Raw genomic sequence first — 14,401 nt, forward strand, 5'->3', positions numbered from 1 at the left:
TTTTTTAAAATAAAAATGACAGCTAGAGACTTGAAACAAGAACAAGCTCCTAATCATTTTGGCAATGAGAGAGAATCCCTGCCTTGAAGAGATGGCTGTCTTGCTAGGCAGCAAATGAAAAACTGGTAAGTACAGGGAGTGAGAAAAAAGTAATTGTTGTGTCACATTTATCAGTGGAGGTGGAATTCATGAATTCTCTGCCTTGTGCTCTTGCCTGTGCTCCTTAAAGGCCATTTTACATCTGGATCAACATCTAGATATGCTGCTTCCTGCTATTTGTCTCTGGGATCTAATGAGGTTCTCAGGTCAGTTTGCCATGTTTATAACTTGCTGTTGGCCATACAGCGACTGTAGAGAAGTGGTCAGTATTTGAGTAGCCATGAAAACGGGATGACTTTTCTCAGCTGTTTATTATGTTTCATATTGTTGGCAAGGAGGTATTTATCTTCTAGTCTCTACCTTATATATGAGAGGACAGGTCTGTAGCAATAACCATCAGTCCCCTTATTAAAGACCTTGAGGTGCAGATTGCTTACAAGAAGAGGAATTGGAAGTAAGACAAGGTGATCACCTAAGATAGTGGGATCCCTTATGATCTCCTAATCCAGTTAATATTCAGATGAAGAGTTTATAGGTGATTACAGCTGACTTTGGACTCATAAATTTTGGACTTAGAAATTATATTCCTTCTTTCTTTCACCTATATTTGTATTTCCATAGTTTGTCCATATAATGCCATGGTGAACTAGGTTTATTTATCATAGAAAGATACTTCTTGTACATTCTGTGTGAAAATATATTATACTCTACACATGAGAACAAAAACAGGCTGCTTACTTATCTCCTGATTCTGGCTCAGGTGGTCCCATCTCAGGTTAGGAAAACAAAACTGGACAGGAGGATTGGCTGGTTGATAGGGATTGTTTCCTCTCTCATGGCTGGACAGAAACCTGCTAGGTGTTGCCCACTAATTTACCACTCCCCTCAAGAGGGTAGTGGATGCTGTAGCCAGGCTACCCTGCTGAGAGTCCCCTTTTGGATTCCAGATGGTGTTTAGTGTGTGGCAGTCCTCTGCCTTCCAAAATCATTCTGTAGTCATCTTCTGCCCATCAGTTTTCCCTGTTTTTGTTCAATGAAATCTCTATTGTAAAAAAAGAGCAGAGATGGTGGGCTATATCTCAAGCTACTTTAAAACACAAGAAAGTCTCTACTGATCAAAACCTTAAGTAAACTCATGAATATGTAAAATGTTAAGCATGCAATTAAGTAGCACCTGTGTGTATGAAATTCATACTGGCTGTAGTAGTGGCTTTGTTGGACAGGAAGGGGGCACACAGGACATAATCTCTGCTACTTATGGAAGTGAAAGCCATTTGAGATGGTGGCAGTGGAGGGCAGGAGCTCACACCCTGGGACCAGGAGCTCAGGCAGTTTCCTACCCACATCACAGTCTGTTTATCTAGTCTGTACTTCATCAATTTGCCTATGACGATTTAATGGCAGACAGTGTCAAAAGCCCTAATGAAGTCAAAATAAACAACATCCACTGCTCTTCCCTCATCCATCTTGCCTATCATCTCCTTACCAAAGGCTTCTGTTTGGTTAGACATGATTTATCCTTCTTAAATCCATGCTGACTACTCCAAATCACCTTCTTGTCATTCATATACTCGGAAAAAATTTCCAGGAGGATTTGCTCCAACACCTTCCAGGGATCAGGGAAGACTGTGGCTGCCTGAAACCTCTTCCTTGACCTTCTTGAAGAAAGGAGAAACATTTGCTTTCACCCAGTCCACAGGAATCTCCCATCTTCCCATGATTATTGAGTGTCCTCATAGCGAGGCCACCTCCCCGACATTCATGAATGCATCCCATTAAGCCACAAGAGTTTTGGTTTTTTTTTTCTTTTTTGGTCCAATTTGTTTAAATGTTCCCTAAATTGATCATCCTCTAGAGAGAGTAATTCTTGCTCCAAACTTTCCTACTAGACTCAGGAGATTCCTCAAGACCACACTTTGCAGTAAGATTCAAGCAAAGAAGGCATCAATTTTCCCAGGCTGGGATTCCATGATCCCACTGCTGGGATCCTCTATTCCCACCTATGTGAGCTCTGTGTCTTTGCTGCTGATGGGAAATAGTATGGAGATTAGTTCTGTACTCTAAAAGAAGGTGTTTAACTGCAGGAAAATAGGTCATGCTCTTTTGATTTTTTTTTTTGTAAATGTGAACTCTTTTTTATGTTTGTTGCTGACACTTGTGAGCACAAGTGACAGAAGACCAAAATGTCTGTTAGCCTAATTATGTCTTACATCCAGAGGTGCAGCTTTAACACAAAAGAGAAACAGGACCTCCCATGGTCTCTCTTTTGCATTCAGTTATTCATCCCAGCAAACAATATGGGAAAGTTTTACCAGGTAACTTTGTTTCTGAGGCAAGAAATCACAGCAAGCAGATTGATCATGAGTTAGTGACTAGGGAGAGAGAGGGGGAGAAAAACAACACCCTTCAGCTATAATGTTTTCTAAAGTTAACACGTCACATAGGAGGTGTAAATGATATGAGGTCTGAGGGCTGCTGAATTTCCAAATGCTTTGCTGCAGTATCTTGGGCTGGCAATTAATCAATTTTCTGTGCCTTTCAGAGTTTTCCTCTGAACAATGTTCTTCCTCTGAAGCTCATTAGCCATCAAAACCTGTCATGTCTACACATGTTTTTCTTGCACCTCATTAAGAGATTATTGATTGTTGGCTTCTACCTCTTTCAGAATTTGCTTCAGAAAATTAATTTCTATCACGAGTTCAACTTAGCTGAAAGCTTTTGCCGATGCTTGATAATGACTTGCTTTGTTTAAAACACTTTCAAAGTTTTCATCATATTTATTTTTTCCCTGCAAAATACAAATCAGCTTCAGCAGAAACAAAAAATGTACCTTGATAAAAATATTGTCTTAAGTTAGATTGAAGCCTGAAGCAGTTTCAGAAATGTTAGAAAACTTCATAATTGCTATTGATCAATTTGTAACAGGTATATCTTGTGGCCACCAGTTTCTCTTGTTATATGAGATTTGTCAATATAGTCATTCCATTGAGGGAGGAACATAGGCCAAGCAATTAACATTTTTTTTCAGGATTGCTTTGGTAATTAGGACCAATTTTTCACTGGTAGGTTATTAATTATTCAGGTCTCATGGGCTTTTTTTAATAGGAAACCTTGGCAAGTTCTTTCTGCAGTCATGAACAAACTTCTCCTTAATCATCAGCCAGTGAAGTCAATCAGACATTCTTTTGCTCAGGAAGAAGGAATGAGAAAAAAGGCTTTTTGCATGTGACATATCCTTGATGTTATCTCCATTCAGGTTAATGCAAAGGATATGTTCATCCTTTAAAGCTGCTGGGGCAGGCAAAGTAATGGTACCCATTTTACAAGGAAATAGATAAATAGAGGTGAAGGACCAGATTTGCCTAAGGTTTCTAACTGCGCTTGGGGGCTTATGATCACCTAAAGAGAGTCTTAGAAGGGCCCTTGTAATGGGAGGCATCGAGTTGCTGTTGTTTCCATGCCGAAATCAAGTCAAAGTGGGGTATCAAACCTTTCTGTGTACTTTAGACACTGCAGCAAGACGATTACAGCACCTCATCCTGGAAGATGTAGAAATAAGTCTCCTTTCCAAGAGTCTCTCTCTTGACTATCAAAGCTGTGTTAAGAGGTTTTCCTTGTTTACTCAGCCTCAATACTGCCTGCATGTTCCTGCCTCCTGCTTTTATCACACAGGTTTTATAAACTTCCTCAGTCATGTCAAAATTGTCTTTTGTGACAATAGTGGAAAATGGATAGATGAACTGGTATGGCTCAAAATTACCCACACGTACTTTACTGGACATCTGGACAGCAGTGGTTTCTGAAAGAGAATGGTAGGATCATTAAGGCTGGGAGGGACCTCTGGAAATTGTCTCAGTCAAGCCCCTTGCTTGAAGCTGTGCCAGGTAGAGGAGTTTTCTCAGTGCCATGTCCAGTCAGGTTTGAATACCTTCAAGAATGGAGACTCCACAACTACTCTGGGCAACCAGTTCTGATATTCAACTACCCTCACAGTTAATTCTTGGGTTTTGGGGAGTTTTTTGTGGTTTATTTTGTGCCTGTGGCCCCTTAACTGGGCACCATTGAGATTTATCTGGCTCTGACATCTTTATTCTTCCCTCATAGGTATTTATAGACATTACAAGATTGTCCTTTCTCCTGGGTCATTTTTTGGGGCTAGACTAAGCAATCTTGGCTTTCTCAACCTCACCTCATGTGTAGGTGAGCAGTAGTGACATTTGAATTTGGCTTCGCTGTCAAGAGCAAGCTTGTGAGAAGTCAGTCAAAGGATATCTAATAACTGGAGCATTGGCTTCCCATTCCCCAGAGCATTCTGTTCTGCCTTGCTAATAGTTTTTGACCTTTCACCCCTCTAGGTAGAAAGACTAATAGTGGACCTAACTAGATCTTCAAAGCCTCAGACGGAGAAGTCTCCCTCTCCATGATGTTGGTTGAGATACGCTCCATGCTTTATGTAGTTCCTTCCACCCAGCCTCCCACAGTTAATGACAGCCCTCTATTGTCTTGGCAAGAATGGCTGAGTTGACCCATCTGTCTCACTTAACTAATTAAGTGTTGGTTGGGTGACATTCAGACTTTCAGTTTACTTTAAATGAGGCAGGTTAACCTGCAATCTGTGGTCTCCCATAGTATGCTGAAAACCAACATTTTATGTTTCAAATAAACAATATAAATCCATTCAAACACCAATGACAAGAAAACAAAAACTACAGATGGCATTGCTGCAGTAATTGTTCTACTTATCACTGGGGAAGAGACATTTAAAAAGCTTTCCATTAGGAAATACATTATCTATATAGTTTTAAAGATATTTGAAATGAAAATCAACTTTAAAAAAATAATATGTGTGTAAATGTTTTGTTTCATGGAACAGACAGGCCAGTTAGTCACCTGATTTTGTATTCTAATCCCTTGCATGATGAGCTTCTCCCACTAATTCCTGCACACAGGTCTCTTGCCATGGGGCTGGATACTCAGGGAGTTGCAGCCCATTGCCTAATCCTGGGTACATTTGCCTAAGAATAACTAATCTTCTGTTGTAGTCCTGAAGTGGTCTGTGACTTGATAGAGCAGTCTTGAAGTAGGATCAGCAGCCACCAGCTGCTCCCTCCTGTTAGTTCTGTTCTGGCCGTCCTGGCTTCTGCTCAGCTTAAAGCAGTGTGCTTAATCAAATTACCACATGTCATTTCTCCATTTCTGGGCTGCACGAACCAGCATGAGACAGCCAAGATCAATCTTACAGCAGCCAATGGCAAAGCTACCATCAGCCTTGGGGAAAGAAGGTATTCCTTTGCTATTCGATGAGGTGCTGTACAATTACAGAGATACCTGTCTATAAGGTACTGGGTAAGCAGAACACTGGTTCACATGAAAAGTCAATTTGGACTCTCTCCAGCCTTTGTGAGTTTTGTATGCTCCAATGAGAAGCTCAGAGGCCTTGATGGGTAACAACAACTGGATTTTTACTGCTACTGTATGAAGTGAAATATGGGGACAAGGGTGGTGGGTGAAATCCCCCTTCCTTGTACAAGTGGCAGGCTTGCAAAAGTATTCAGAGTGCATACTTCTTACTGCAGTTGGTGGGGTTCTGGTACCATAATCACCTTTATGGATCAAGGCCACTGCTAAGAGTCGTCTGCAGAATTTAATATACTCAGTGTTGTGGGCAGGTTGAATGTAAAGTACCTACTGTTATGACCAGAAATAGCCATAGACCAATGTGCTCTGCCTTGGATGCTCTGTTCCCAAGTTCAGGCACCACTCTCTAAACTCTTCCGAAGGTGTTGAGTTCTACCTTAAAAGCAGCTGAATTTACTTTGCTCTGCTGTTCCTGTTGGCAGGCTGTTTCAGACCCTAATTGTTGTGGTGGTTAGGAACCCTCTTTTAATTTCCAATCTAAATGTATTCATGGCCAATTTATATTCATTTGTTCTTGTGCCACTATTAGCCATTAAGTAAAATAGTTCTTTTGTCTTCTGGTGTTTATCCTCAAGATAGATTTGTAGAGAGCCATCTTCCCCCTTTATACAAAGCTATTTTGCCAGTCTAAACAAGCTGAACCCCTTTGGTCTCCTCTTGCAAAACTGGTTTTTCATCCTGACTGATCTTTCTTCTCCAGTTTGAAGTCAGCTGTACTCATATAGACACAAAGCCAGAAACGTTTCCTGCCTCTAGTGGTTATATCATCTTCCTCACTTAAGTGAGTGGATTTGCTCTATGGATTCATCGGCTGAGCATTGCCATTCTCCTCATGTATCCCAGTTCTTCATATTTCTCCAGGCAGAAGATAGCTGAATAATCCAGTTCCATCATTAGAAAGATTTGTGAAGGACACCAGCTGCATATCCTGCTGCAGTAAGACTGCTGTATTTCGTTTGTGTTGGACAATGGCTAATGCCGAGACTTTGCTTTAGGCTGGTTTTCCTCATGTGGTGTTCTTGATCTCTCCCTTCTGTCTCCTCTCTTATTTTTTTTGGCAGGGGGAAACCCTTAAGAGGGTAGTCCATGGGATGGTGTGTAAGAGCAAGCCCTGCTTTCTTCCTGACTTTTCTTCCTGTCTGCCAGCAAAGTTGTGTTCAGCTGGAGGATCATACTGAATATTTCCAGCTGCTCTGACATCTCTTTGCTTTTCAGAAGTCTGAATTTCCTCTTTGCTGGCACAGATTTAAATGCCTTTCATTAGGCTTTGGTCTTCATCACACGAAATATCAGTGGTACATTCAGTTTTCATGATGAAGAGCGATTCTACTGGGAGAACATCAGTGAACTTCTGAGCTAAAACTGGTAAGCTTTGAGGGTTTTGTTCACTGGTGTTGGCAAGACTCTGGAACAGTTCCCTGCAGGTCTAATTATTTTTACTAGACAAACTCTCATTGCAATGAATGGGAAGTTTGGACTGTTAGATGATTTCAATGGACTTTATATTGTATGACTGTCATGTTGTAATAATTCATAATGTACCATGAGGAGGGACTGCACTGTGAGAAGAACATACTTGCTGGGGTGTCTCATATAAGCAGGGCTATGCTCTAGTAATAGTTCAAGATCTTATTTTGACTGCGTATATTGTTTTAATTTGCAGTGTTTTGGCAGTGCAAGCAGTCAAATTTGCTAGTTCTTGAAAAGAACAAGAGAAATTAAATATGCAAGAGCATTAGAGTACGATTCAGTATTTGACATAAACCCACAAAATTAAAGCAAACCAGACATACCTCTGCTTCTCTGTCTAATTTTTGCATCAACATGCCCCTCAGCTTTGGCTCTATCACACCTACTACTGAAGGGACAGTTCTATGAGTTTATGATGACTAAGAGTAATTTAAAAATGATTCAAAAATGTCACTGTAGTGACAGTATTATGATTCAAACTTGTTTTCTCTCTTTTTTTTTCTTTCAAAATCCTCTGTAACATCAGAGCCATGGATAGGTCTGGCTTTATTCACAGAGCCTGTGAATAAAGCCAGGAGATCCATGTGTCTATGGGGGCCAGGGTTAATATGGTAGAGACTAGGATAGTCTATGGTTCTGGTAATGGTTTTTCCTGCTTAGCTTTGAGCAAATTATTTCTTTTCCTTACGCCTCTCTCTCCATCACACTTTATTTTTTCCAGGTAAGGTTGTGCAGGGAAGAGCTGTTCCCAAAATACTGCCTGCCATTTGGTAGCCCATGCAAAAGTTGGTATGTTTGTGTTAAAAGGACTTCTGCTTGCTTATCTTTTCTGGGAGCTCACCTTTGAAAAACATCTTTCTTTCTCATCCTGCCAAAATGTAGTGTAAAATAGGTTAGGGTTGTTTGTTTTTTCTGAGAGCTGGGACAGAAGGGAATTTCAGTTTCTACCACTGTTCACTTTTCACTGAAATCTCCTAAATTTCTGTGCTCACAAAGAAGTTCTCTGTGAAGTTGTTCATGTTGGAATGGTTTTCACCTCAAAAATGTAGGGAAAAAGATATTCAACCATCTCTCCAATACAGTCTTTTTGGAGCCAGTGTAAGATAAAAGCAAGTTTCAAAAGGCTTGTGGGAAGAACCACTTCATATCCCTGATCCATGTTCTTGGAAGTGGCACGCTCCCTCCTTAGAGTAAGTCCTGAAGTGTATTACAGCAGCCAAGTGCTCTGCTGTTGCACATGCCACATCTGAGCTATGGGTCAAGGGTGACATTTGATCTTCAGAGCTGTGTCTTGTCTGCTGCTAATGAAAGCCAGAGTATCTTTGTGCTGAACCTGGAGAAGGAAACAAAAGAGAAATGTTGTGAGTCAGAACTGACCACATCTTTTTCTGCCTTAAACTCCCTGTTTAAAGAATTGGGCAAAATAACACTCCTTTACTTTCTGCCTGAGTTTGTCCTGTCTGTTTGAATTGCAGGATCTTTGAGACTCCTGTTATTCTTGTACATAGACTGGCATTATAGGGCCACAACAGTTGCAGGAGGGTCAAAACATGATGACAATAAAATATCGAACGATGAGAGTAGAGAGATTGTTTGTAAAAGTCAGAGTCCTTGGCACAGCTCTTAGACTACAATTTGATCCTGACACTGGAGATGCAACTGTCCATTATCATTCAGGTAAAGTGCTGGTAGTCCAAGCACAACATGTTCTGGTGATCCGTGAAAGATTTATAAACAGAGAAACAAAACACAAGACTTCAGAGCTTGTATCAGGAGAGTGCTCTAGAGGACTAAAAGGTTTTTCTATGCTTTTGTTTCTGTGGGCATCCTCCAGTCATTTTAATAAAGCCAAGATTATTGGCTCGATAATTAATTCATTGATTTACAAGTAAAGGGTGTAATTCAACAGGGTTTATTTTTTTATGTGAGAAAATGCTACGTTATAGCTTTCAGATTACTTACTCACGAAGTGTACAAAGTTAAGGTAGTTTCACTTTGGTCTGTCAGTCAATAACTTCAATGAGCAGAGGCTGTGGAGAGGAGAATGCGAACGAAAAGAAAACTTCCTACTGTCTGATCCTCTGCTTCTGAGTTGCACTTGCAAAAGCCAAGGGAGAATAGTCTGCTCACAGAGAGGACATCTAACAGAGCTGTTGACAAGCAGGATCGTGAGAAAACAGCAAGGCATTGTTTTAATCAATACAGAAGAAGAGGTAATTGATTTTAGGGATAGCAAGGGGTTACTCAGCCAATAATTAATGACCTTATCAAAGTTGTCTGGTAAAACCATGGATTATGTTGGACTCAGAATCCTGGCTGTTTGAGGAGAGGTCAGATCTGGATTTCCCTCTTCCTCAGTGCTGTTTGCTGCTGACATGCTGCCAAAGTCAGTGCCCTTTGTTCTTTTTTCACAGGCAGAAGGATTCTCTTCCCCTACAGCATTAGTGCAGAGGATCTGGGAAGAGCTTCCATGTCAGTGTGTGACAGGAGAGTCAGAGCTGTCCAGGAAATGTTTGTGCTAGTTTCTTCACACAAAGTTTCTCCACTTTAAAAGGAAGCACAGGGATTACAAGGTGAGTGTATGAAGATTATCAACCCCGTTTACATTTTTCCATCCTCCCCATCTTTGCTTGTCCTCCAGCCTCCAGTCCTTCAAGAGCACTTAAAGGTCCCTTGTTGAAAGAGTGCCCCTTCTCAAGGCTGAAATACCCAGTGGTACAATTGTTACTGAGCCATTTGATGAAATAAAGCAGGTGGAAATTCTGTCATCATAGTTTTAGGAGTTCTGGAGCATTTTCCTTATTCCTATGATTAGCTAGAGCCTTTTCTGCAAACATTTAACGATCCAGCTCACAGTGCAAATAATTTGTGGGATATTCCATCTTTTTAATTTCAGACCACTGCCATTTATGACTCATTATTGTGTCTAAGCAGAGGACTGTATTTAGGAATAATATTTGTTTTCCTAAGATAATGAGCCCATTCCATTCTACCGATGCTCTGAATGAGATTAATCTCTACTGGGATCACAATTCGTTTTGCTGTGCAGAACCCTCAGAAAAGACCAAGACTATTGGAGACTTCAATAAACCCAGATAATGAGAAAGTTCCTTCTCTGTTTAGGGCTGACTGAGCATTTTTGATCAATCTTTTTTCAGCAAAAAGTATTTTTGCCAAACTGAATATGTATGTGGAAAAACCTGCTGAAGAGAGAGATGCTCTGCATCTGTGAGAAAGAAAATCTTGTTTTACAACAGGTGGACTCAAATATGACAGGACTAAATGAACCTTTCAGTATGTCTTAGTAGGTCTATAGCAGAGCTAGGATCTCAATTTTGCTGCTCTAAGCCCTAGTTCCAGAGTTTGAAACACAGAACCACCTTATTTCTTCTTTATGCCTTTAAACTTAGTTTGGTTCTACTATTTTCATGGACTCTGTGTAATGGGTGAACAGCCACAAGAATGTTAATTGTATCCCTGGCTTTCCTGTTACCAATGAATATCACTCAAGCTTTGTGCCTTGGTTTCCTTAATTATAAGATAAAGATAATGATACCATCTTAGGTTTGCATTGTTCCTGAAGTACTAAGTGCTGTTACTTTTCTTGCTGAACTCTTGGAGCCAAAACCTGCACTTGTTACTGGACACTGTTAAAATCAATGGGTTATTTGCATGTTAAAGAATTACAGTTGTGGGGACAAGGCAGCACTACCTGTGAAGTCCTGCAGGGGCTGTGGTAAGGTCCTGCCCTAGCAGTTTTGACATGCTGCTTCTGTTGCCTTCAGAGAAGTTCTTCTTTTGCATAGTGTTTGGCAAGGTAAGAACAGGGGATGCAATGCCAATTTTTTGTTGCATGCCTTGTGATTCTCTCTTTGAGGGCTGCACAAGAAATTGTGGGCAATAACATGAAGATACAGGGAATATGTGTGTGGAATTCTAATTCTGTTGTTTATGCTCAGACAAGGCAAGCTGTTCTCAAGGTATTTCAGTATAAAGCATAAAAGTTTCTAATTAAACTTATAAATCAAGAACACATGCTCTGAAATATTTCCCACTGCTGGATGCAAAGAGTGTTTATGTGATGCGTCAAAGACAAAAGGTGGTGTAGAAGATGCAAGTAGTTGTTGCAGATTGCATTTTGAAATACTGATGGCATACAAGGCAGCAAATAAAAATAATTTATATTGATTAACCTGGTCACAGACATGTACTTATTTTTACATATAACTTTAGAGTGCATGTGTGCCTAAGTGTGCCTCTGCAAAATGTAAGGAAGAGCTCTTTTTATATCAAGTATTTCTGCTCAATTCTTTGGTATGTCTCTATTGGAAAAAATCCCTTGCCATTGAACTGAAATTCAAAAGTCACCATTCTCAGTTAAAAAAGAGGGAATAATCAGGCTAACTTGGCTCAATGTGTGTGTAATCCTCAATCACCTTCCTTGATTCAGCTCAAAATATAGGCTGTCAGGTTTTGTTATGCTGTATTAAAACATTTTATTGGAAATCAGACTAGAATCAGAGCAGGGACTAAGCAGTACCATGTGAGTTTTTTGTTGCTGTTCTGAATGTGAAAAAGAGATGATACTGCAGCCAGGTCTAGTCCCTGCATATTTCCTTGTAGGATCAATTAATGCTCTTGGAGCTAGTGTCCAGTGTGCCCAGAAGGATCACATTGATATAATGTGTTTGTGGATATTTGGTGTTGTTTTGGTGGGTTTTCTTTGTGTGGTTGTTTTGTTGGGGTTTTTAATGAGTTAGGTTTTTTTTTCTTGTTTGGTTGTTTTTTTCCCCAAATCAGAAGAATGCGATTTGACCTGCTGGTTGGTGGATCCTGTTGCTAGGAGAAAATCTGACCCTTAATGATTAGTGCTTGAGATCTTCATTTGGCCTCCAGCTCAGTGAGGAAAGATTGAAGTGTTGTAGGGCTGTTCAAAATCCATTAACCAAACAGAGTCTTAAGGAGCCTTTGGACTTCTTGAACTTATCCAGTCTCTAACAAACAAATTCTCTAAGCTAATCAATGAAACAGAATAACTTTGTGGTCTTTACAACCAACTACCCTTTGGTGTTTTCAGTCCAAAGTTCTAAGGGAACAATTCCCTTCTATTATTAACATAAAGGCTGATAACCCTCTGAGCTGTGTTTTGTGCATTGTGTTAGAAACACATTCTCCCAGACATTATTTTTAAGACTACAGGGAGATGCAGTTCTCTTAGAAGGCATTGCTAGACCTGACAAACACATTCAGCTATTTGGAGCCTAAAAATACTTGACTGGCCCAGCAGTAGGTGAGATTTTCCCATGCACAGCTGTAACAATATGAAAACTCTTTGTGAACAGCATGCGCCATCTTCCTGCAAATGCAGAAGCAAAAGGGACATGAATTATGTGTAAATACTGATAGGCTTGAAGCCCAAGAGAAGGGACAAGTAAATCATATCTCTGCTATAGATGCAGACATAATGAAAAATCTCAGGTTTCTTGGGGACACACAGAAGATCCCAGTGGTCTTGGCATTACGAGGAGGCCCATCAAGCAGCATTAGCAGACTAATTAAATGTGCAGCTTAAACTTAATTTTCCTGGTAGCATTAAGATGGATTAAACATTGTTCATTTTGTGATGTCCTTGGTTCTCAGTTAGTATTTTTCACTCCTCCTCCCACCTTGTCATTTTGTTTCAATCAGTAATATTACTGGGTTTAGTTTAGGAAATGCGCCTGAGCAGGATTTGAAAATAGGATTTTCTGAGCAAATCTTCATAACTTACAGCACCTGGGTTCCCATTTCTCATAAGAAAAATACTCCCTCTTTTAATGAAATAGGTTAATTATGCAAAGTGTGAACATAGAGGCTAAGTGGAGAAAATTTGCTAATCTCTAAATGAGGAGGAGGATCTGTTTTATAAATTGCACTTTCTATATTTCTGTTTCTTTTTCTGCCATGTAAATTAGGTGAGACTGTGTATTGGCACCAGTAGGAAAGTGTGGAATGCCATGTGTTTAGATTAGATATAAGGAAGAAATTTTTCACTAGGAGGGTGGTGACACATAGACACAGGTTTTCCAGAGAAGCTGTGGATATCCCATCCCTGGAAGTGTTCAAGACTAGGCTGGATGGGGCTCTGAGCAACAGGGTCTAGTGGAAGGTATCCCTGACCATGACAGGGTGGTTGGAACTAGAAGATCTTTAAGTTCCCTTCCAACCCAAACCATTCAATGGTTCCATCATAAGTATGCTGACTTTTGTTTCTGCTTTGTGTTCTCACACACCATCCAGTTGCTGTGCAAACACCCAGTACAGTCTTGCACAGAATGGGAGTTGCAGCCTTGTGCTGTAGTTCCTACTAGTTCTCTTATGACCCTCGATGGAAGTCTGGAAGTAAGTGAAAGAATCAGATGTTTGGGGGTAAGGATTTAATTTTTCTTGCCTTTTTTTTTTCTTTCTGGGAAGACATCTTTTGATTTTTGTAATTATTTCTGTAGCTTTGAAGTGCTGAATGTTGCTCTACAGGTAAACCCAGGTCCTGCAAATAGATGTCCAACTGCTGATTGCACATGTGATGAGAGTTTGACTGATGTGTCTATTAATAGATTATATGGAATCTGTTCTTTTGGACTTGAATTCTGGCATTCTGTGCAAAAGATTTGGTGGTTTCTTCAGTCTATCAGGATGTGAAACTTCTGGACATCATAGTAGAACTTGTGTTTTCAGTGATGGAAAGAGTTCAGACTTTGACTTCTGGGCATCTACACATTGCTATGATCTTTAGTCACATTATCATGTACTGCCTTTTCATCTAAGTCTCTAGGTAGATTAGCAACTATAAAATCTCTGAAAGAGAACAAATTACAGTGACCTGAAAAAGATAGTTGTGATTTATTTCATTTTGTGAAATGAATGCTCTGAGATACAGGGTGGGGTACTTGGGCACCTCCAAGCTTAAGTAATAGCCTACTTTTAAATTTTCTTTTATGTGTCCTTGAAATCTGCCATTAGTCTTTACTGCAACAGGAATCCCCAAGTGTATCATCCTCTGACCTACTGAATATAGCCAGCAAAATCTTCTGGAACATGATGGATCCCAGGGTATGTGGGAGGACTTTTTTAATTGCCCCTTTTTTTTTTTTACCATCTGTTGTTGACTTATTTTTCTAGGGGATACTTATGTATTTTATTTTCCATATCCATCTGAGTTTGTTGGATCTGAAAGGTCGCTCTCCTGCTTCTGCTACTTCTTCATTGCCATAATCACACTGTAATAATATGGAGGGATTTGCTCAAGAGAAGCATCAGACAATTTTTGTGGTTGCTGCTTTTGTCTTATTTGCATTGATTTACTATTTCCTAGTGGTAACACTCAATGATGCTTTGTTCTTTTTAGTTGTAGAAGAAGAGACAATTCCAGCTTGGA

The 14,401-nt window shown here is 40.0% G+C and overlaps 1 long non-coding RNA gene across 2 annotated transcripts in view; it reads left to right on the plus strand.

Annotated features, from left to right (window-relative positions):
* The first annotated feature begins 6,261 nt into the window (after positions 1-6,261).
* LOC139673601 (uncharacterized) overlaps positions 6,262-14,401 on the plus strand; it is a 100,128-nt gene continuing 91,988 nt past the window's right edge. The window contains exons 1-3 of one of the 2 annotated variants that reach the window (XR_011698149.1): positions 6,262-6,453; positions 6,733-6,882; positions 9,402-9,560. This is a non-coding gene — a long non-coding RNA (uncharacterized lncRNA). Of the gene's footprint in view, positions 6,454-6,533; positions 6,883-9,401; positions 9,561-14,401 lie in introns of those variants that run through there. The other variant, XR_011698148.1, reaches the window with a different exon arrangement.

The sequence above is a fragment of the Pithys albifrons genome, chromosome 6, assembly GCF_047495875.1.
Source record: "Pithys albifrons albifrons isolate INPA30051 chromosome 6, PitAlb_v1, whole genome shotgun sequence".
NCBI classification, from domain to species: domain Eukaryota; kingdom Metazoa; phylum Chordata; class Aves; order Passeriformes; family Thamnophilidae; genus Pithys; species Pithys albifrons.